A 22028-nucleotide genomic window follows, 5' to 3' on the forward strand; every position below is an offset into this window, starting at 1 on the left:
CTTCACATTTTGCCTTTACGCAAAAGACAAAATCGCTCATCCCTAGCTACGAGACAGTGCTGCTCCGCAAGCTCTCCTTCTGAAACTGTGCCTTACTGCACTTTCCTGCAAAAATCCTCCCCAAGTGCTTCTAAGTGACCCTCCGAATCTCTCTGCACTGCTTCCCTGCCTACACCTGAAGTGTGCAGCCCAGGACAACAGGCTCCTTATGCCAAGGGTACGGTTACACAGCATTAAGGACACCGACAGTGCTCCATAAATCTCAGGTAATCATCATTCCAGGATCATAATTATTTCATAGAGCTGGCGTTGAAAGGTACCCTTCTTCGACAAGCCAACGCTGGCAATCTGTAAAATTGCGGAGAGGTGTAAAGGATATTTATTTTAAAGTATATACAAAGCGTGCACTGCAGACTGTCTCATTTATCTTCGCGGTGAGAAAGCCACGAAGCTGAGCTAAATGGATCCATTTGTCTCCCTGCCCTGAGGGACGAGAGGTAGAGCATCATTAACTGTGCCACTCCTCTGCGGGGCTGGAGGGCTCTTCACAAAAGACAGGCAACTGCCAAGACGCAATGTTGGGCAATTCTCCTGGGGAAGAGCTGGGTGGTATTACCTAATTTTTCTGCGATCTTGAGTAAAATTTCCGAAATGCCAGAAATGCCAGTTGTCACAAGCTGCTTAGCAGCCAGCAGAGCTGGCCGGAGCTGCAGTTTGACGCGGCTCGAGGTGCTTTGCAGTGCCCCGTGCGCCGAGCAGAACGCAGGACCGGCTCTCGGGGCGGCCCAGCGAGCACGGGGCTTGCTGAGGGTCAAGCCATGGGGCAGCCCGGAGCGCGAGGGGAAGCAGTGTTTGACCTGACACGCAGCATGGAAGCACGCTCGAGATAAGGCCCGAGGTAAAGAAGAAAACTTGAACCCCGTCCAACAGATCAATAAGCGCTTCCCCAGTCCCTCACTTACCCAGCTGCCTATAACCCTACAAGCCCACGTGCAATTAATTGCATCACCTGTGCCCTTAGAGCTAAATCTCCGTAACACCACCCTGGTTCCTGTGTTTGGTTTTGCTCACCATGTCCAGGCAGACCGTCCCAGCCCTCTACTGTTGACCAAGCAACGTGTTTCTTTGAGGCAAGCAGGTGTCAGGAAAAGAAAACCACATCTACGCTCTTCTCACTACACAATTTTTTAAAAAGACATTGTGATTTTAAAACCCTGTTTAATTCAGAGCTACAACAGCATTCACTATTCTCAAATCCCACCGAAGCCAGATGTTTGCCGCCCTTCCCAGCCTTCCTTCCTCTACAAACCTTCCAGAAACCCCTGTACCGGTTACTAATGGGATTAGCGCAGCTGTAGCACGCTGCCTGGTTATGTTCTTTCAGTTTACCAGGGAATTACGACAACTCACACTTGAGCAGTAGATCAAAGCAATTATGCACCACCCCAGTCCTTCAGTTTCTCTGGAACACCTCTCCTGTTCTGCTGACGAGGATGCCATGGGCAATTCCCATGAATGAGGGCAATTCCCTACGTGTTCTCCTGTGTATTATGTCTGCCTGCCCCAACTCCCCTGAGACCACCCCTCATCCTCCATGAACTCCTAAAGACTATCACTAACGGTTCAGAGGTTGCTTTGGCTTCTCCCTTAAATACTTTCAGGTCAAATACATGAGCAAAGATTTTCTATTCCTATCTGGACTCTACTTTTGTGTTTTTCCGTCTCACTACAATATAGGAACTCCGTTGTGCAATTTGGTTTGTCAGGAAGCATTTCAGGTGTTTGCACCATGTCAAAAAGCTTCATTTTTGGCTGGACGGCTGCATCCAGAGAGCTGCAGTCAACAGCCCAGCATCTAAGACTCGATTACTAACTGCAGGATGAACAGACTGAGAGCAGCCCTGTGGAGAAGGACTTGGGGGTCCCGGTGGGTGACAAACCCAATAAGAGCCAGCAGCGTGTGCTTACAGCCCAGAAAGCCTGCAATATCCTGGGCTGCATCAAAAAAAACCGTGGCCAGTGGCTCCAGGGAGGTGGTGATCCTCCTCTGTGCCACTGTGAGACCCCACCTGGAGCCCTGCACCCAGCTCTGGGCCCCCAGCACAAGGACACGGATCTGTAAGAGTGAGTCCAGAGGGGGCCACGGGCAGGATCAGAGGGCTGGGGCACCTCTCCTGCAGAGAAACAGAGTTGGGGTTGCTCAGCCTGGAGAAGGGAGGCCTTACTGCAGCCTCTCAGTACTCACAGGGGGCTTTTGAGAAAGACAAGGAGAGACATTTTACAAGGGCGTGTAGTGACAGGACAAGGAGTAATGGCTTTAAACTAAAAGAGGGTGGGTTTAGATCAGATATAAGGGAGAAATTCTTCACTGTGAGGGTGGTGAGGCCCTGGCACAGGCTGCCCAGAGAAGCTGTGGATGCCCCATCCCTGGAGGTGCTCAAGGCCAGGCTGGATGGGGCTTTGGGCAGCCTGGGCTGGGGGGAGGTGTCCCTGCCCAGGGCAGGGGGTTGGAACTGGATGGTCTTCAAGGTCCCTTCCGACCCAACCCATTCCATGACTCTTCAGTGGAAGAATCTGGAGGAAAACTTCCAGGTAGTTGCACTTCAGCTCTCAAGACATTCGCTACTGCAACGCCCTTTTGTAATTTTACCTCAGATCTTCATACTGGTGACACTCCTAGCAAAGCCAGCCCATGATATTTTCCCAGGGAAATAATATAAGCGCAGGCACACATTTTCAAAAGCCCAGGAGCTTATATTTTTATCTCTGAACAGGCAATTGCTCAGGACACTGCTCTTCAGAAGTAGAACATAAACAGTTAATAATACCAATTCATTATTAATTTTATTAAGACAGACTTACTCTCCGGAGTGGAATTCAACACTTAAAAGTTATCTCTGTAGCTGGTCTGCATAAAGATTTATATGTTTCCTAAACACTGCCTCTCTGATTGAAGTTTAAGGAGGAAAAGATATATGGCTGACAGCAGAAAGCAAGTAAAAGAACACGTTTCTAGGACTAAAGTTTTGCCTGCCTCGTCCTTCCATGCCCCAGACAGGAGTAGCTGATGCCGCACGAAATGAGATTACAGAAAGTGTTCTCCGTGTGTTCAGGTGATATGCTTCACGAAAAGTCATTTTTCCTGCTTGCTGTATGACACTTCTATCCAGCATGCAGGAAGAAGGGAGAAAAAAGGCAACAAAAACCCAAACTCAACGTAACTGGAAGGATGTGCCCAAACAGGGTGGCTCAGGAGAAGTCTGAGGAGAGGAACCTGCTTCCAACTCTTAAAATCACCTGGATGAGTAGGTGTCTGCAATCTTCCTCAGCCCAGAAAGCTTTGTTTTGGCTTCTTCTTACAGCTCCCAATTAATCCACAATGATAAGGAATGGTCAGTCCTTTGTTTAGCCCACTCCTAACCATTACCATTCACTCTGCGTTGCTGTATCCACGTCAAGAACTCCTCTGCACAGAGCTCAGCGCAGCCTGTTCTGCTCTGACGGGTGCTGCTGCTGCTGCTTCCAGCTGAGGAGGGCGAAGGACTTGGTTTTACAGAGCCACTTTTTCTGTTGTCCATTACCTGGGGAGTTCAGAGGGCATTACTGCTTCTGACTCCAGAACAAAAGCGAATCTCAATTTAAACCTATTTTCCCTCACCTGCTCAACTGGGCAGCTTAACTTTACACAGGCAGGTCTTGATTTTTGGACCTCCAGCGTGTTTAATTCAAGCGGTGAGCACCCAGCGCTTGTAGCACCCGACGTGATTATTCTTTAAAGGATCAGGCCTGGCCACGATCACCGATGTAAGTGTTCACCTTAGCCAATAAAATGGTGGCAGAGTTAGAGATGGATTCTTTTTTGCATAGTTACAGCTCTGTTTTGTTTTGCTTGCTGTGCTGTTGCATAGAAAAATGGGAAGGAAGAGGAAATAACATTATTGACCTGAAAAGATTGCGGAGCGTGTCTGGGGTTGAATAAACATTTAATTCAACCCCCAAAATGTTTGTTCCGTATCGGCTTTTAAAAAAGGTAACGGTAAAAATTGATTCACTTCAAAAGCTGTTTATCAAAAAAAAAGTTTCTCCTTAAAACACCAAAACAAAAGGTTTTGTTCCCCCGGGGTTTCCTCCTTTAAAACGAAAGTCTGGCACAGGCACCGTTTCACAAAATGTTCCTTTCAACTTCCATTTTTTTATTTTTTTTTTTTCCCTAAGCTGAAAAAATTTCTAGAGACCTCAGCTTTCCCAGGCCCTGGCGTAGGGCTGGGAGTACAAAACCTTCCGTTCGCTTCGGGAGCTCGTGTCCCCAGGCACCTCTCAGCGCTGTCAGGGAGGAGAGCTGCAGCCCTGCAGATGGTCCCTCCCTCGCCAGACGGCCCGACTCATCCTCTCGTCACCGCTCTGCGAGGTGACACAGCTCGGCACAGCTTGCCTCTCCTCTCCCTCCTCCTCCCGCCAGCCCTCCGTGCCCTCATCACATGGGAAAGACTTCAAAGCGGCTGTGAAAGGAAGGCTCGATGGCAATCAGCAGCCTGGGGAGCTCTCTGCCCGTCCTTAAACAAGTGGGGCTAGGTCTCACTAGGGCTCGGGCCTTAAGGGTGCTTCTCTACCTGAAGCCAGCGGTGTTGGCAGGAGCAACGGCAGCAGGAGCTTCACACCACGCCGGGGTGACAACCCAGACAGGGAGGAGGAGGATCCATTTACCAGCGGCGGTTTAAAGCAGCCTGCAAAGCGCGAGTGACAGGCATAAAAGCACATCGAGAGCGGGTAACAAAATATCCTGCAAATCCTACCTTGGATACAAAGAGGTGGCGATAAACTATGACTCATAATTCTGCCAGTTTCTTGTCTTTAAGCAGCAGAACGCATTTGTCAGACCTCAGGCTAGATCCTTGCCAGATTTCAAGTTCCTATGTCAGATCCCCAAGGCACAGAGCTGCTCAGAAAAAGAAAGATAACGCGGTTTGTGCACGGAGAGCGCCTCTCTTCCCTGCTTCGCTTTCGCGTTTTGCTCTTGAACCAGCTGGATGTTCCCCCAAATCCAAGGCCCGGGGAACAAAAGCAGCCTTCAAACAGAAACAAGTAAGAAATTGGCATCTCGAAGATCAGAAGAAAGTGGAAACAAGGACTTAAAATGGACTCACCAGGTGACACTAACACGCTCTGCTACATACTCCACACGCACACGCCGACTTGAATACACCAGGACACAGACCTGAGGCTCAGGTAGCTCGTAAAAGATCCCAAAATACTCGCTCCAAGAGCATAAACGCAGTGCCTGCAGGAGCCAGCGTTCTGGGAGAAAGCACGTACGTGGAGTGTCACTTGAGCGGGTAAAAATAACGAGACTCTCTCGCAGAGACCCAGCTTAGCACGCGTCGAGATGAAGACTTGCAGCATCCAGGCTGCGATTCCTCTCCAGAGCCTCCTCCAGCACTCCGGCCACTGCGGCTGGTGCTCACGGCACCTCCTCCCAGCCGCGTCCCACCCCGCGCCCTCCTCAGAGCCGCCTCCAGCACCCTAGGTCTGCTGCCGCTTCAGGCGAAGGTCAAAGGCTGCAGAGGGCACAAGAAGTCCTTTATTGCCTTCGTCACAAGATTTGCTTCTCCGCTTGGAAGTCAAAAACGTGACTCCGGAGCTGACATTTCAGATTTCTTTGAAGGTGCCTCACGGTGTCCCACATCAGCTTTGCAACTGTAAGCTGAATTAAACCACGAAACCAAAGCAGATTTCACCTAGACCCTACTGGCAGACTCCTCTGTACTGGGGAGGTGTGTTTTTTGGTCGATGCTCGCAATTTCTTCAGGACGTCATCCTCTGGCCTGATCCCACCAACACGGGTCGGCAGCAGCACTTTTCACGGCAGCAGCACAACGCTCGAGCTTCCCTCTCCGTACGCAGGGTGCTCGGTCCCTGCCGTTCATGCCAGCGGTCCCGGTGCAGTGCTGAATTTCTGCCAGGAGCCAGGAGAGGCTGCGGGGACGCTTCAGGTCTGTCTCCACCTCGCTGCCGGGCCAGCCTGCTCTCAGCCTGCTCCTGGAGATCACCCACCACTTTTGGGGCAGGGCGATGGAGGAGTAACGGCAGCTCCGCGCCGGCTGGGGACTGCAGGCAGCTGTCCGGAGAGGTCTTGGAGATCTGCTGGCAACTTTTAAGGAATTTCCATCCCTGGAAGACCGCAAAACTCGGCAAGACCCAGACCAACCCTATCTAATTTCAAAGTTAACCTCGCTTTGAGCGGGAGGCAGGACCAGACGATCTCCGCAAGTCCCTTCTATTCTTTTTTTCCCCTTAGAACTTGGGGATGTTTCAGCTACAAAGGAAGGCAGACCGAGCTGCCTGCAGAAACACTCTCCGCAGGTCTCCACCACGTAGTAAAACACCAGCGTGTACCCAGTTAGCCTCTGCAGCCAGCAAAGCATTTTCATTTGCGGCAGTGCCCCGACCCCAGCCTCCCGCTGAGCTCCGTACTGCGCCGCTCGGATGCTCCCGCTGCTTTCCGCAGGAGATGGCGGCTTACCCTGCGCGACGAGGTCTGATCCCCCTCTCCCCGCCATCACACGTTCACGGGGTGCGCCAACACCGCTCGCTGCCAACCGGGCCAGCGACAAAAAGGGTGGAAGACGCGGGAATGCAGAGCCTGCCAAGCGCAGCGTGCGGAATAAAAGGCTGGCCGTGGAAGGACGGTCACCTGTGGGAGTCAGACGGCGTGCTCGAGTTACCACGGAGCGACACGGGGGCTTAGAGAGCCGCCGGACCAGAACACAAGCACCCCAGCTCACTGCGGTGGGAGCGGGAGGCTTGCACTTAGCGTTTGACTTGTTTCACTTCACCAGCGCCGCCAGATGAGGAGCCCAGCGACAGCCCTGACGCCGTCCTGCGCTGCTCCGGGCTCACCTTAAACGCGGGCCTGCAAATCCAAATTCGAAGCTGCAAATTCAAAGCCTTAGTTAAGACCCCTTCCGGACCCACGCCCCAAATTCTGACCGTGAGCCCCACTCCCACCACGCGCCCTGCCCTCCCTGCGCTGCCCGGAGCCCCGGCTGCGACCAGCGGCTCAGGTGTGGGAGGCGCCGAGCGAGGCAGCACAGGGGGCTGCGTCCTTCCCCCGCGTCCTGGAGCTGCCAGGGATGTTTGGGCTCCTCCTGCCAGCCGCTCACCTCTGCTGGCCGGCGCTGGCAGGGAGCAAAGAAGTGGACTGCAGAGAACAGACCACTCCAGTTCACTTTTTGTCCCATTTAGTAATACAATCGTGGAAAGTTAGCAGAACAGGGTTTAAGTGAGAAGTACGTCGTTAAGTAAAATGCTGTGCTTAAAGCAAATTAAGTTTAAACACCATCAAAATCCGATTACTTCTGTTTTAAACCACATAGGTGGTTCGAAGCCTCACATGCATACTGCGGTCAAAATCACGTTCTCACCGGTTTAAATGAGAACGGACACTGAAATTGTATTAAAAATACTGTACGCGTTAAGAAAAACATCAAGGAGCAACAGAAAGCCTCGAAAATTGCCCAGCCCAAAACAAGATAGGATGGGAGGGGGGGCAGAAAGAGAAGAATCAGTGTTGCTTAAACACCCTACGGCTTCGAGTAGGAAACTCAGAACCAGTTTTAATCAGAAATACTTCGTTAAGTTATATTAACGTTTCAAGAACACACTGCCTCATAAATGACACCTGATTTATCAACATTACAGCAGTCATCCTCCTCGGAGAGCACCGGTCGCTGGCTGAAATACTGACTGTGAACAGATACGTTCTTATTAACAGAAAAAAAGTAATGTGAAAAAAAAAAAGAAGTAAGTATTGAAAAGGGACGGGTTTGGTCCGTATAATTTTTTTTCTGTTTAGATGCAAGTTGTCTTGGTCAGGTCGGAAATTCTTAGTGAGAACATGGAATGAGTGGCCACCAGCGCCTAACCTCACAGGAAGACGTTCACTTCGTAAGAGTTGCACCGAGTGAAGACTGGATGACCTGAGAAGTGTCCTCCCTGAGAAAGCAGGACATTTTATTGTCTATGTAACATTTCCTTTTAAGGTTTGAGCACGAGCTCTACCAGGTTCAAAATCTTAAGGCACGGACCTGCCACCACAGAAGCAATATATTTAATCTACTAAGTATAAATATCATATCTTGCCTCCTCTGTAGGTTTTAAAAAACAGCCATGCATTCTTAGATATCCTATGTATTTACAGTAGTTTAATTAATAATACAGACATGTTATGCTGTTTAGGGGAATTTTCAATTAAATTTTAATTTCCAACCAAACGCAGCCTGACACAAATTGGGAGTAACAGGAACTAATCAGCTGACAGGCAGGATATGCATAATTCACCATTTTCTAAGAAAATGACGAAGTATAAAAACCAGCAGTCTGAGTACGTGAGCGTTGAGGTAAAGGACTGATAAAATAAAGGGATAAATCATATTTGTGTGTTTAACTCAGCAAAAGTCTGCAAACTGCCACGGTAGCAGGCAAGGAGAAGCATTTGCTATTTATGAGAACTGCAGCTCAAGATTCGAATAAAGCATTTAGATCGATGCTCCCTTCCTGCAGATTTAAACTGCGATCACATCACCTATTTTAAACCGCTTTGACTTCTACCAGTCAGCCCGGTTCCCACCTGTTTTGAATGTTTTCGACTCAGTGCGGCAGTTAAATGATTCCTGGGGCAGAAGAGGAGGACTGGTAAAGAGGAGCATGCCTAGTGCCGTTATTAAACCGAATCAAAAGAGCCCAGGATAAGCCTGGGGTGTGGTACTCAACGAGAATGTTTGTGAGTGGCCAAGTTTAGCAGAAGAGAATAGGCAGGCCTGGAAGCCCAGGGGAATGAGATGCATCTGTTGTTGTAGGCAGCCCCAGCAAAATGTTACTGGTTCACTGGCCTGGGGCACGACTCCCCCCTTCCCTTTTGACAGCCAAGGACAATATTAGCTTGCCTTTTTTTTTATTATTATTATTATTTTTTTGCCATCGTCAGGCTGAAGCCGGGTGAGAATATTTTGTGTCTAGACTAATAAATGTTTGTGCGGATTTTGCAAGACCGGCTTATGGGAACAGAATCCACTTTTTGTTTTCTGCTGGAAAAAAAAAATAAAAAATAAAAATAAAAAAGGAGCATTAAAAGCAAATGAGCACCGTCGTGCATTTGTTTTAAATTGCATATTACAGTCCTGCTATTTTATGTGCAATCAATACGTAATTTGGAAGAAAAAATGCTTTTAAAATTCAGAGCTATCCCTGAGCAGCTAAGGTTCTCTTGGAAACTGAAGGAGGAGTCTGAAATTATTGTTCTTTTGTTTGCATCCCCCAGTGGGAAAGGCAGCACACAACTAGAAACCACTGTGCTTTGAGGCAGCATGAATCATTAAGAATAAAGATCAGCCCCCCCTCTCCCCATTTAAACATGAGATATTAAAACTGAATCTAGGACAAAGGTAAACTAAACAGACTCCTTTTCCTTCCCGGGCAGTTAGCGGGTTAAATCAAATATCAAAGGGACTACATCAACCTTATAACTTCCTCTACCGAAATTAAAAAAAAAAAGACAACTTGTATTTTGCACAACACGGCCTGCCCCAATCCCAATCGCAAGCATCAGCCGAGTCAGTGGAAATCACCGGGATACGCGAGGGCCCAAACCTACATTTTCTTTTTTAATATTTGTTTAAGGAGGGCGGGGTGTCTCCAAATGAAATGGCTGACCGAGCTTTTTATTTCCTCGCTCTGGGTGGAAATGACCGAATCTTTCCACGCAGAGGAGCGCAGCGAAGCGGCTCTGGTGCGCGGCACCCGGCAGCCCCGAGCCTCCAGCAAGCTCTCGCGCTCGGCCCGGCTCCCTCGGGACTCGGCTCCGGGCAGCCTGCAGCCTTCGGCCTCCTCCAGTAGGAAGAACCCTGCTCAGAACAGCCCGTGTGACCCACAGGTACCAGCCTCAGCAGGATCAGGTCCAGAATGGGGATGTTGGCTCCTCTAGGTGAGAACGCATCTGCTCGAAATACGTACGCAGAGATTTAAATGATGTATTCCTAAGAACGTGCACACCTGTCTATTTCTTCAGCACGTGTGCAAGGAGTAAATTTGTTTTACTTCATCACTCTTTTTCTCAACTCTCCCCTCCTTCCTCCAAAAGGAAACAAATGACCAACATTAGCAAGGCCTTCTTTTTCCCCGGTGGAATCCAAGGACTAGGGAATTGAGAAAACCTACTTGTCAGGAATCAGGTTTAAGAAGAATGTTTGTGGACCGGAAGGTAAAACAGCCGAAGCTGTAATCATCTTTTAACCAAAAAAAAAGCTTCCTTCCATCGTAAATTATTCCTGTTAGTGAAATAAAAAAATTTAGTTCTCTGCTCAGCCACAGCCTCCTCCACCGAATTTCAGTAAAACCTGTGAAGAAGTCGAAGTTGTAAAACATTCGTCAGATACGAGGAGCAGAGTTGTGTGGGTTTGCATCACGCTTAAGCAGACACCCACAGCACCAACAGGGGCTGTCCAGAGGCACCAGCTCCTCCAAGAGTTCCCCTCACACACAACTGCTGACCCAGCACGAAGCTGCGGGCAGGGCGAGCCTTCCTCAGTCCTCATCCTCACGTACGCGGGACAGGGAGCCGTAATATTCGACACCACAAACCAGGCTGGCGGTAGCGCGGTGCTGAATGCTCCAGAACTTCTACCCCAGCTACAGATGTGTTTCGTCTTGCTGGGAATCGTGCTGAGAAGCAGAACCCCCTGAATTTGCAGGCGGGCTTCGCTCAGCTCCCTTTGCGACCGCTGCTAAGAACCCAGCTACTCCGGACACAGCCCTGCTTTGCTCAGCACCCTTGACTCCAGCAGATGCTGCTGCTGGCAGCTGACCCATATATACAAAAAACAAAAAGCACCATTTTCCTACTTTTAAAGCATTCCGAAGATTTACCTGGAATTGTGACCTTCTGCAGAAGCTCGCAGCTGTAAGTAAGGTTTAACCACCAGCCCCGCTACACCCCACGTAGTAGTGGCTCTTCTTGCCCGTCTCCTCCCCGGTTGTCTCCCCTTTACTCTTTTTAGGACACACAACATTCCCAGATCTCGTTTCGTCCCAGTGACCAAACGGGAGCCTGACACTCAGGCACTAGTCCTTTGGGAGGGTTTTAAATGCAATGGCACGCTGGCATACGAAGCGTGTCTTTCCCTTGTAACACAGGGAGGAACGAAATCCCATTAGTACCACGTTCTCCTGAAGCTAACACACCTCGATTTTTAGGCAAGCCAAGCTTAGACACTTCCACCAAAACGGCCTGGGACCACGCAAACACACATTTACCTCTACAAAGTTCTCAGCACCTTTCTAAGGTAAGACAGCATCAAAATCCTAAGACTCCCAACCTATAAACGAGGAATCAAGCCTTAAAACCTCCACAAACCGTGTGCCTAAGTCACAGCACTCATCATAAGCTGGCAGCTATTCCCGGTCTCACAAACCGTATGTGGCTAGAGAGATGCTCTGAAGATTCAGGGCGTTGAACACGCGCAGCTTTTGCCATAACCACGGCAAAGTTCAAGAGCTCCCTCCTGTCCTCCTGCCCGCTGGGGGGGGATTTGGCGCTCGCACCGCTCGCAGAACGACGCCGGCGTTGCCAAAGAGCGAGGGCTGGTGCTGCGCTCGCCTCACTGCGCAGCCCTGTCTGCCCACCGCTTAACCCGATCTGCTCCTCCAAGGCTCGCTCCAGCAGCGGCTTCAAGCCGCGGGTCCCCCAGGCCGCACGTGAAATTCCTTCACCCAAGACCGGCGGGACAGGAAGGGGAGCAGTAGCCCGCAAAACACCGCTGGGGAAGGCCCTCGCCCAACGTGAACCTGCAACACCAAGCGACTTTCTTGAACGGCTCCAAACACAACTGGAAGCCTGTATTTTTGGAACTGAGCTCTTCTGGACCTGTTAGGTGCAAGCAGAGGTCCAACTTCCAAAGTGTGTTTGCACCGTTAAGTTCTCCATGATCTATCTCCAAGATCTTTTAAGAACTAGTAGCAACATATTCCGACTTCTTTCCTGTTTTTTTTCCTTCACGTTCTCCCACCTCGCCATATCTGCTCCTCTTTTATGCTCTGCAGTTTTCCCAGTTTCTGTGCCGGAGCGTGATGCTGCCCTTCCTGCATTTCCAACAGCACAGAAAGTGCTCCACTCCACGCTCCTGTCCTTGCCCCTTTCGATCACGCTCTTTTGTCACCAAATTCTATCAAACTTCAACAATCACCGTGATCTCAAAGCCCTTAAGGACAGGCACACAGCTTCCCGCAAACGACGACAGCAGAATTGTGCTCACTTTGGGCTGACTTCCACAGCTGGTTAGAAAGGATCCCCTGGTAGCAGAGATCCTGCTTTCTGCAACACGTTGCAGCTCACTGAACTCTGAAGGGTACGAGAAAAGAGGCGAGCGGACCTGGTGCGGTTCCTTCCAGCTCCCCGACAGAAAGACAAGAGAACTGGAAATGAACCATCAGCTAAAGGGAGGCACGGCGCAGCATTACGAAACGCCATCTGGCTGGTACAGGGTAAGGAAGCGTAGCATTTTTGGTGGCTCCCACCTCCACAGAAAAAGAAACAACTGTTTATGCCGCAAAGTGGTTGGAGTATTTCAGGAGGCCCTGAACTACCCCAAAAAAACAACAACGAAACCACAAACCAACCAAACCAAACCCAAACAAAACTAACATGATGAATCGCAATAAAGATGAAAATCAGAATTAATAATACTAATAACAATTAAGATGTTGAAAACTTAAGTAATCACATCCCTTGTATAGACTGCAGGAGGAAGCACCTTTAATGCCTGATGTGACAGTATCAGAAAGTTAATTAATAACACCATAAAACTGGATTTCTATGAGCACACATTCGGCAAAGGTGACACAACTGACCTGCAGCGGGACAGATACGTGACTTGAACACTGATACCGCTACCTGTTTGGGAAATAGCGAGGAAACAAAGGAAAGAGGGGAAACGGTGCTATACTGAAAATTGCATCACTTGTTTACAAGTCACTGACAACTCAGAGGCAAACCATTCTGGGCATTTATGGATCAGTGACCTCACGTCGAAAGCACAGGACGGAGAGGGAATACCGACCATCAATTCACAGAAGGGAACAGCGTGTCCAGGCCCTCCTGCACTCAGCTAAAAGTGTTCAGAACGTCCCCTCCCTTCGTGACCCCACAATTGTTATTATATAGGACTTTCACTACACAGACACCGAAGAGCTCATTCTGTCACTTTTGCAACAGGCTTGGGATTTCTAAAAATTAGAGAAGCTAATTTCATAATGTAAAAATACTGCATTTGGCACAGGGGAATTCTCAGCTAGACTTCAGCCTTGACACACAAAGAGAAACTGACCATAGAAATAAAGATTAGCCATAGCTTAGCCACAAGTGAATATGCCTCGATTATATTTATTACGTGCAAACAGAATGAGGAAAACAGTTTATACTGACTTGCTGCTTTAGAAGTTAGTTCCATAAAGATGGAAGAAATTCTCAACTCAAACTTGAAGAAAGCATCAGACTTAAAAAACAGCCATAGCTGTCTGAAGTAAGGCTTTTATGAATTCAAAAGTCACATCCAAAATAAAAGACCATCTATGTTAATGGTAACTAGATAAAAAAAAAATAATCCTGTCCCTCGGACTTTTTAAGACTGGGGGAAAAAATAGCTCAAGGATTGTAACTAGCCTAAGTGAAACACCACAAACTGCTAAGGGAAGCAAAAGACACAAGGAAACAGCCTTTTTGGTACATTAGGAACAAAAGGAATCCTAACAACAGTACAAAGTCCATCATTTGACAGAAATTCTTCAGGATGGAGAAATTTACAAAAGGCAGAACAGTTCAAAAGCCAGCTCTAACAGTCGCCAATGACACATGGACACGCAGCGATAAACATTGTCTTTTCCAATAATAACCAGCAGAGATAAATGACAACAATTAAGGCTAGCCACCGGAACGCTGGATGCAGCTGAAGCACGCACAGGTCATCAAGGGCTTTGCGGGAGAGGAGGGAACCCAGAAGGGTCAGAAGAAGCACTAAAAGAGTAGGAAAGCATGCCTCACAAAGAGAATGCGTGCCCTACCTCAAATGCGTGCCCTACCTCAAACTGTTATGTCCCGAACTCGTCTTTGTTAAACAAGCACAGTGCACAGGTACGTTACCAAAACGCAAAGGGCTTCTCAGCCAAGCAAAGCTACGAGGACCGCTAGCCTGAAGTTAGCGGTCAGTCACCTCGGTTATAAAAAATGGCATCTCCTTCTAACGAGCCCTGGGGAATTCAATTAACAGCGTAACTGGAAGAGGCTGCCTTGCTGGCAATGTTTAAAGACGGTAACAAATGGGTTTTCTAAGTGATGTCTGCTTGTTCAGAGAGGTTTTGACTTAGGGCCTACAGTATTTGGGTCCCAGGGTTTGCCTCGTACAGGTTGTTCTCAACAGCTGGACCGGGTTTCTCTACGTACCCACGAGCTTCTTGTGCACGAAATCCCTCTGAGCAAACACAAACAGAAAAGAGGCTGCTGCTTAAAACCAGCAGCACAGCTTTCAAAATTCCCCTCTCGTTTCTACCTTTAGCGGAACGTTTGTGTTCACGTAACAAGTTTCATAACAAAGCCCGCTTTTTATTTATACACTGTTTGCATGCACTTTGACATCCCCAACGCGCTCTCCGCGCTCGTCTCTCTTCGGCAACCAAGCGGCACCTCTCCCAGCGTCTATCCCGGCTCGCGGACCGACACCTCAGCCTTTATCACTTCGCGTGACAGACGCGAAGTACAACTCCTCCATCCTCACGTCAACCCGCCGGGAAGCAAAAGCGGCCCCGACGGGGAGCCCGAGCACCTACCAGCCAGCGTTGACAACCGCAGACGCTCCGCTCCCTCTCAGAGCCCCACAGCTGCCTCCATTACGCGCCTCATCCGAGCAGTTGCCGATCTCCAGTGCTGCACCTCATCTAGGGGAGAGCCGAGCGTCAGAGCGCACCCCGACACCCCAAAACCCCCCGGCAGGGATGGGGGCATGGCCCCGCTCCCTCTCCCACCGCCACACCGAGGTGTGTGGGGGGGGGAGCCCAGTCACGGATGGCTCCGTCCCGCTTCAAGGCACGGAAAGCGAAGTTGCTCGCCCTGCCCGTTTCCACACACCCCCCCCGCTCTGTCACACCCGGATTTATCCCCGAGGCACCCCAGGCCCCCGGGGGCCGCCGCCAGACAATGAGGAGGAGGCGACGGGCGGGGCGCTGCCGCCCCACCGCGCCCCGTTTCCCCCTCGCCGGCTCCCCCCCTTCAGGGGGGGCTCGGAGCCGCCCCTCTCTCCTCAGGGCCGGCCGAGGGAGCACCTCGCCCTCTCCCCGGGGCCGGCCGGGGGTCTCCCGTCGCCGCTTGGGGTCGCCCCGCGGAGCCTCCGCCTCGCCCCCTCAGCCCCGTGCCTGCCTCCGCCGCCGCCGCCGCTCACGGCCGCGCCGCCATTTTGCGTCTCCCCGAGTCGTGCGCTCCCGGCGGGGCGGGCGGTGAGCCGCCGAGTCCCAGCGCCGCCGGCCGCCCGGGCCCTCGCCTCGCCGCCCGCGGCGCCCACTCGCATCCTCCCGGCGCCTCGCAGCCCCCCGGGAGGGTTGAGCGGGGAGGGCCGGGCAGCGGCGGGCCGCGGTGCCTCAGCCTCCCCTGGCAGGGAGCGGGGCGGAGCCGCTCCGCCCGGCAGGCGGCGGGCGGCCCGGCCCGGCCCGGCCCGGCTCGGCTCGGCTCGGCGGCGGGGGCTGCCCCTGGGCTAGGTTCCAGTCCTTGCTGTTGTGCACGCCCACGGGCATAAAGACGCTGACGGTGCCCCGCTCCCTAACCCGGCAGCTTTTTCTCCACCCCTGAGTTTCCGTCAGGTGCCCGGCGTCTGGCGCTGAAGGGGGAAATCGCTGCGTGCTCCGGGGGCTGGCCGGGGCACCTCCAAAACCTTTGGAGATAAAAAAAGACACAACAGCAAACAAACAAAAAAACCACCCACAAAGCCCTTTTTTTCCACCTCCAGGCTGAATAAAGAGGACCTCTTCCTTTAATACATATCCAGATATCTTAGCCGATACTTAGTTTTAACTCCCACTACGTACCTCTGTTAAATACGCTGTGTTTCTACATATCGATTCTTTTATCAATGTTTTTGGCTTGGACACTAAAATTTGATCTTTTCCCCAAGTCAGAAAAATCAGAATGTGGCTTCTGGGAACCGGTAGCTGTGACAGCTGTTCACGCAGGACTGAGATTTACACATTTATTTATTTATTTATTTAACTGTGGAGGTATTCTTTTTCTATTGAGACTAATAACAGGGAGAAGTTTGCCCAAAACTTTGAAGAGCAGAAGTTTTGATGCCAGGAATGCTCCTGCTTCCTCATTTCCTGTCATTCACTTTACGTTTAAGTATGAAATTTTCTAGTTGTAACGCAATGAGCTAACTGTGGCTCCATAGGTAAAGATGCATTTAGGATACCAGGTTTTCAACATCGTCTTCAAGTGGATAAGAAGAAACACCTTTTTGCCTCAGTGATTTTTTTTTCCTCCCCTTTGCCTGGAGATGCAATGAAAGCTTCCTGTTATCCACTGAACACAGACACCTTCACAGTAGCTTTTCAAATGCAGTGCTAACAACACGGCTCTTTGTTCCCTTCTGTACATCTACTGAAATGCAGATTAGGTACCAGGTGTAGGTCAGTCTTGGAAAAAGCTGCCACCCCTAACACACTGACGGAAACGTCAGCGTTGAGTTGTACCTGGCTCATGATTTGCCAGTGTTTGCCTAGAAAGCTCCATGTTTTATATGGCATAGATAGATCTTGCAACAATTTAGAAAAGTTAGACCTGGAGTACTGTGTCCAGTTCTGGGCTCCCCGGTACAAAAAAGACAGGGATCTCCTAGAAAGAGTCCAGCGGAGGCCACAAAGATGATATGGGGCCTGGAGCATCTTCCCTGTGAGGAAAGGCTGAGAGACCGGGGTCTGTTCAGCCTTGAGAAGAGAAGACTGAGAGGGGATCTCATCAATGTGTATAAATACCTGAAGTGTGGGAGACAGAGGGATTTGGCCAACCTCTTTTCAGTGCTTTGTGGGGACAGGACAAGGGGCAGTGGCCACAAAATGGATCCCGGGAAGTTCCGCACCAACATGTGAAAGAACTTCTTCACGGTGAGGGTGACGGAGCGCTGGGACAGGCTGCCCAGGGAGGTTGTGGGGTCTCCTTCTCTGGAGATATTCAAGGCCCGTCTGGATGCCTACCTGGGCAGCCTGCTCTAGGGAACCTGCTTTGGCAGGGCGGTTGGACCCGATGATCTCTTGAGGTCCCTTCCAACCCCTACAATTCTATCAGAAAGGAGCTAATACGCTGGTTCATATTCATACTGCTGCCTCAGTGATGGAAGATATTTATTAGACTGGCCTAGAAACCTGAAGTGATGTGCTCAGGAGCGCTAGCTAGCATCCCAAAAACTCAGGCCTGCAGAATGCAGTCACAGGAGAAAGATGACAATGCAGTTATAACAGATGAGGAAAGAAGCTAGGAAGCGCAAATGGATATTTTTATGGTGTGCACTCTTTTGAGCACCTCAGAAGTTGTTTTCAGCTGTCTTGTCCGTGATTCCTCAACTTCATGTTTATTATATAAAGGATTTTTCAAAAAGTCGTTTTAGAGAACAAGATAAGCAAACCATATGCACAATCCCATTAAAAATGTCCAGCATATATTAAAAAACATCATACGATGGGTGAGCAATTGGCTGACGGGTAGGGCTCAGAGGGTTATGGTAAATGGGGCTACATCGGGCTGGTGGCTGGGTTACCAGTGGGGTCCCCCAGGGCTCCATTTTAGGGCCAGTTCATTTCAGTGCTTTTATAAACTATTTGGATGTAGGACTAGAAGGTGTTTTGAGCAAATTTGCCAACGACACCAAACTTGGAGGAGTTGTGGACTTGGCTGAGGGTGGAAAGGCCTTGCAGAGAGATCTGGACAGACTGGAGAGCTGGGCGAACATCAACCACATGAAGTTTAACAAGAGCAAATGCTGGGTCCTGCACCTGGGACGGGGCAACCCTGGCTATACGTACAGGCTGGGTGACGAGACGCTGGAGAGCAGCCCCGCAGAGAGGGATCTGGGGATTGTGGTTGACAGCAAGTTGAATATGAGCCAGCAGTGTGCCCTGGCAGCCAGAAGGGCCAACCGTATCCTGGGGTGCCTCAAGCACAGCATCGCTAGTCGGTCGAGGGAAGTGATTGTCCCGCTCTGCTCTGTGCTGGTGAGGCCTCACCTCGAGTACTGTGTGCAGTTCTGGGCACCACAGTACAAAAAGGACATAAAACCGTTGGAGAGTGTCCAGAGAAGGGCTACGAAGATGGTGAAGGGCCTAGAGGGGAAAATGTATGAGGAGCGGCTGAGGTCACTTGGTCTGTTCAGCCTGAAGAAGAGCAGGCTGAGGGGAGACCTCATCATGGTCTACAGCTTCCTCATGAAAGAAACATAGAATCATAGAAACACAAGGTTGGAAAGGGCCTACAAGATCATCTCGTCCAACTGTCCCTCTATCACCAATACTACCCACTAAGCTACTAAATCATATCTCGTGCACCTTGTCCAGACGCTTCTTGAACACCGCGAGGGATGGTGACCCCACCACCTCCCTGGGCAGGCTGTTCAGTGCCTGACCACTCTGAGAGAAAAAGCTTTTCCTGATACCTAATGTAAATCTCCCCAGGCGCAACTTGTGGCCATTTCCTCGAGTCCTATCATTAGTTACCTGAGAGAAGAGGCCGACCCCCTCCTCATCACAACCTCCCTTCAGGTAGTTGTAGAGTGCAATGAGGTCTCCCCTGAGCCTCCTCTTCTCCAGACCAAACACCCCCAGCTCCCTCAGCCGCTCCTCACAGGACTTGTGCTCCAGGCCCTTCACCAGCTTCGTAGCCCTTCTCTGGACACGCTCCAAGGCCTCGATGTCCTTCTGGTACTGAGGGGCCCAAAGCTGAACACAGCAGTTGAAGTGTGGCCTCACCAGAGCAGAGTACAGGGGGACGATCACCTCCCTGCTCCTGCTGGCTGCACTGTTTCTAATCCAGGCCAGGATGCTGCTGGCCTTCTTGGCCACACTGCTGGCTCACGTTCAGCCAAGCATCGATCAACACTCCCAGGACCCTTTCCTCTTCACAATTTTCTAGCCACTCTGCCCTAAGCCTATAGCGTTGCATAAGGTTATTGTGCCCAAAGCGCAGGACCCAGCACTCGGCCTTGTTAAACCTCATCCCATTCACATCAGCCCGGCCTACCCAGATCCCTCTGAAGGGCCACCCTACCCTCAGACAGATCGACACTACCTCCCAGCTTTGTGTCATCTGCAAACTTACTGAGGGTACACTCAATCCCCTCATCTAGGTCATCAATAAAGATATTAAACAAGATAGGCCCCAGTACCGACCCCTGGGGGACACCGCTTGTAATGGGACGCCAGCTGGACTTAATGCCATTAACCACAACTCGCTGGGCACAGCCCTCCAGCCAGTTCTTTACCCAGAGAGGGAGTGGAGGGGCAGGCACTGATCTATTCTCTTTAGTCACCAGTGATAGGACCTGAGGGAATGGTGTCAAGCTGAGGCAGGGGAGGTTGAGGCTGGATATCAGAAAGAGGTTCTTCACCGAGAGGGTGGTCGCACACTGGAACAGGCTCCCCAGGGACGTAGTCACTGCACCAAGCCTGTCAGAGTTTAAGAAGCGTTTGGACTGTGCACTTAGTCACTTGGTCTGAATTTTTGGGTAGACCTGTGTGGTGCCAGGAGTTGGACTCGATGATCCTTATGTGTCCCTTCCAACTCGGGATATTCTATGATTCTGTGATTCTAAAAATCTGTGACATTAACCGAGCTGAAGAACAATTCAGGGAAAAATGAGGTTGACTCCTTTATTACGTTTTCAATGTAATAATACATTAAAATGTACATTTTCAATGTATATTTTTCTTCCTCCCGTGTTTGCTTTTGACATATAACCAAGACGATAAGAATGGGGTAAGCTGATCACAAACTTTTTTTAAAGTTGATACCATTTTAAGTGTAAGATTAAAAAACGACAACAACAAAAAAAAATGGTGGCTCACTTTTTACGGATACATATCCGAACACTACAGATGAAAGAAAAAATTCTTCACAGTACACAGATATTTGGACACATGCTAGAAAGCCGCATATTAAGAAAACTGAAACATACAAAAGAAAAACAGACGCAGGTATTGCACAGTTAGGTATCCGGTATCACTAGGTGTTGTGTATGAGATGTGACATAACACAACAGCAACATATCCTGCTGCATATTTGAGCACAGCTAATATAGAATTTTATTTTCGAAAAAATAAACCTTTCCTGCCTTACCCTTAACTTAAAAGTCTGTCAAATTCATAGAGAAATTTTTCTCTGCTGGTTTGAAGAGGTATCCATCTTCAAAGAGAATATTGCTTTCCGTTCACTTAAATATATTTATCACCAGCAATATATTCATTTTTATGAAATAAACAAATATAATTATCTCCAGGTCAGTAGAAAACAATTTATTCAACTACAAGGCTTTCTTGTAACTAGCTTTTCATATTGAAATGGTATTCTCTGGTATCACTAAGATTGTCATTGTTAGAAGCAAGACTACGCTTTGCATTAGAAAGTTTCAATAAGCAAATCTTGCTTTGCTTCTATTTGTGTCGTTTACTTTTAATAGGCAAAAATCTTATGTTTGTGGAAAGTGTTTCTCCCACATACTTTCTCTAGGGTGTTAATTCTATGAAAGTTTCTCTAGGGTGTTAATACTGTGAAAGCCCCTTAAGGTGCTATCAGTAAATTATAAAAAAAAATACCTCCTGCACTAAGGTAAAGGAGGTTTACAGGTTTCTAAAGGAGATAAAAATACCTCCTGCACTAAACTGCACTAAGAGGTTTCTGAAGGATTTGCATTTCATATATAGGTTGTTTTAAGACCTTTATGTAATGTCCAGTGGAATAAAGAGCACCGCAGATTACTTCAGAAAAATATATTCTGAATAGCTGACAAAGTATGTTTATCAAGTTTTCAGTCATTTTCTTTTAAAAAGAGGTACTGGAAGTATCTGAAAGATGTTCAAATCTACAGTGTTACAAAGGCACTATCAGCAGTAGCTCTGATAAAAAGAAGACAGAAAACTAAGGTGTTGTGTAATGGAAATGAAAGCTACACCCAGTGATCTCAAGAGACTGTGTATATTCCATTCCTTCTGTCCAAGCTTGCTATTTATCATGCTATATACATACACATATACATGTATATACATATATAGCATCATAAATAGAGAGCTATATATATAGGACAAAAATATCAAATAAAAGCACTTAAACAAATTTGTTTTAAGATAAATTTATTTTAAATACCTATATATGAAATTTTATATACCTGTATATGATACTCTTTACTAAACTGTACACAAGTAACAGAAGAACGTGCAACAAAAACCTTTGGAACGTAAAAACCAAGTATGTTGAAGATCACATTACTTGTAAGACTGGAAGACCGCGATTTCTTTCTTAATTTCCTAATAAAAAAAAGGACAAAATAGCAGTAAGCACAAATGAAAGCTTAAGAACACTTTCTATTACTATAAAAATAAAGAATTTGTAATACATAATTAGTAATATTTAGCAAATAGTGTGCTATCACCATCACAATGACCTATTACCCCTTCTAGCTTCAGATGCATCCTTATGCATCCAAAATAGAGAGTAAACTATATGGATAAGTATAAACTATATGGATCTCTATCAGCAGTGGTTTCACAACAATTAGAAAGAGGAAACAGTTCCTGAAAAGCCACAACAAGCTCAAGAAGTTAATTTCTAGACCTTGAATAATTACTTGTTAAATTCTCTCTCTTCATACAGTAGACCACACTCCTGACTAACTTGTACAGTGCACTCTGAATAGGAGAGACTTGTTTGTTGAAGCTAAAGGAAGAAACAGAAAACCAAG

The 22028-nt window shown here is 48.7% G+C and overlaps 1 protein-coding gene across 7 annotated transcripts in view; it reads right to left on the bottom strand.

Moving 5' to 3' along the window:
* The window catches only part of ZHX1 (zinc fingers and homeoboxes 1), a 27310-nt gene extending 11430 nt beyond the window's left edge, over nt 1-15880 (bottom strand). For 6 of the 7 annotated variants that reach the window (XR_013945882.1, XR_013945883.1, XR_013945884.1 and 3 more), the window contains exons 1-2: nt 15458-15880; nt 14872-14979 (exon numbers count right to left, since the gene is read on the bottom strand). The gene's annotated coding sequence lies outside the window, so the exon portion shown is untranslated. Of the gene's footprint in view, nt 1-14871; nt 14980-15453 lie in introns of all 7 variants that reach the window. The other variant, XM_080578478.1, reaches the window with a different exon arrangement.
* Between the last annotated feature and the right edge of the window lie 6148 nt (nt 15881-22028).

This window comes from Anser brachyrhynchus (genome assembly GCF_964034855.1).
Source record: "Anser brachyrhynchus genome assembly, chromosome: 2".
In the NCBI taxonomy this organism is placed as follows: Eukaryota; Metazoa; Chordata; class Aves; order Anseriformes; family Anatidae; genus Anser; species Anser brachyrhynchus.